This window comes from Schistocerca americana, chromosome 10, assembly GCF_021461395.2.
Source record: "Schistocerca americana isolate TAMUIC-IGC-003095 chromosome 10, iqSchAmer2.1, whole genome shotgun sequence".
Taxonomy (NCBI): Eukaryota; Metazoa; Arthropoda; class Insecta; order Orthoptera; family Acrididae; genus Schistocerca; species Schistocerca americana.
Genome location: NC_060128.1, coordinates 88,010,124 through 88,012,132, shown reverse-complemented (window position 1 = coordinate 88,012,132; position 2,009 = coordinate 88,010,124). Strand labels below are relative to the sequence as shown.

Below are 2,009 nucleotides of genomic sequence, written 5' to 3'. Positions count from 1 at the left end.
TGTATGTTAGAAAAATATGCAGCCTATGTCCGAATGAATTTTTGTTAATCGTGTAAAAATTTGAAGTACATTGTTCACCTTGCGGGATTTTTTGTAACAACGGTACACGACGACTTGTCTTCATATAGCAGTACAGATGAGGCAGTGAAAAGTACCCTCTATCGCGCACTAGGCGGAGATGTAGATGCAGATGAGACCAGTAGAGAGAAGCCGTCAGCCAGTATGTGCCGCGCCAGCAGCAACAACAGACGTAGGGCAGGAACCGCTCCGCTGTCAGCCCCCCGCCCCCATGCCCTGCTATTGTCTATGTATCTTACTTAATGGCTTCCACAGCGCCGTGAAAGCCCCGCGTTTACCGTAACCATCGGAACCTCTCTCCATGTCTCCCACCCCCTCCGCCGGCGCTCCGAAATAATAATGTTTGCCCCGTTATTAATCAATGCCCGTACCGCCGCCGCCGACAAGTCGAGTCAATACTCCAGATCCGCGCGTGCTTAAGGAAGGACGGAAGGAAGGGTGGGAGGGAGGGGGTGAGTGGGGGAGGGAGGGGGAGGGGTACCGGCGCAGCACTCGTGCAACACGGCGGCGCCCAGCCGTTCGCTGCTTCTCGCGGCAGGTTGGAGCAAACCGGAACGCCAGTGCCCTTATTCAGGGAAGGTGTCGTAAGACCTAAAACTGCTTTTATTCCGCGACATCGGAACGAAGTCTTCGACGAATGACAGTACGCATAACAGTCGTCATTTTCTAATATGGGTAGAGGTTTATCTTTTTTATAAGAAGACCGTTGAATAAGTAAGCAGGGTGGTTTTATTCCTGATTCCTATACACTATATTATGCCGCACTGTTTTGGCTACAAAGCCTATTTTTCAACATAACCTCTCTTGAGTGAGTCTGGCTGGCTTAGGCCACCTTACTGGGAGGGCGTACATGCCCGCATGGTACCTTCTCTGCTGGGCGACGTCACAGCCGACACCTTATAACACTTCTGTCTGCTGCTGCTACTACTACACCATAACCTCAAAGCTGAAGGCAGTTCGTATAATTAAATTATTCTTGCTACAGCAATTTTGGTAGAAAGCAACAGAGCAGTGTTACCCTCTGAGAGGAATTTTGTTATGCTGACCGCGTTGTACCTAACGGGGGTGGCTTATCGGAAATGAAAGTCAGAATTACGTAAATATTTAAACAGTAACAACCAATATTTTACCTATCTACACTGTTCAAAGAATAAGGAAAACGGTCGCCAGCTTAATTAGGTAAGAGAATGATTGACATTCTTACAATGAAATGAACACCCTTAGCTGCTTACAGGGGTTGACATACGTCAACGGGGACAGATGAAAATGTGTGCCCCGACCGGGACTCGAACCCGGGATCTCCTGCTTAGATGGCAGACGCTCTATCCATCTGAGCCACCGAGGACACAGAGGATAGCGCGACTGCAGGGATTTATCTCTGTGTCCTCGGTGGCTCAGATGGATAGAGCGTCTGCCATGTAAGCAGGAGATCCAGGGTTCGAGTCCCGGTCGGGGCACACATCTTCATCTGTCCCCGTTAACGTATGTCAACGCCTGTAAGCAGCAAAGGGTGTTCATTTCATTGTAATTTCATTCTAACGAGCTGCTTGGTCACCGACGGTATCTGTTCTTTCGGACATCTCCGAAAGAACAGGTACCATCTTAGTACATATATATTGACATTCTTGTTCAAGAAAATAAGTATGAGTAACTTTAACGGGCAAATACAACCTATACTTTGCCACGCGCGAGTGCAATGAGCTCTGACATCTGCATATGTTCACGGTAACATTGGAGCTGACAGAGCAGAACTATCTATCTGCATAAATATAACAGATAACAATACACACTATTACTTTCAGCGCTTATTCGAACTGAATGGTCTTTATAACATTACTATTGATATTCACTGTAGAATCATAAATTGGACATAGGTTCAGTATTACTTTTCAAACATTTTCCTAACTGACGTAAAATTGTAAATGTATCTC

At 46.7% G+C, this 2,009-nt stretch overlaps 1 non-coding gene across 1 annotated transcript; it reads right to left on the bottom strand.

The window, feature by feature from the left end:
- Positions 1–1,349: 1,349 nt before the first annotated feature.
- Trnar-ucu lies at positions 1,350–1,423 on the bottom strand. The gene has a single exon. It is a non-coding gene; the product is annotated as a tRNA-Arg (tRNA).
- Positions 1,424–2,009: the final 586 nt, after the last annotated feature.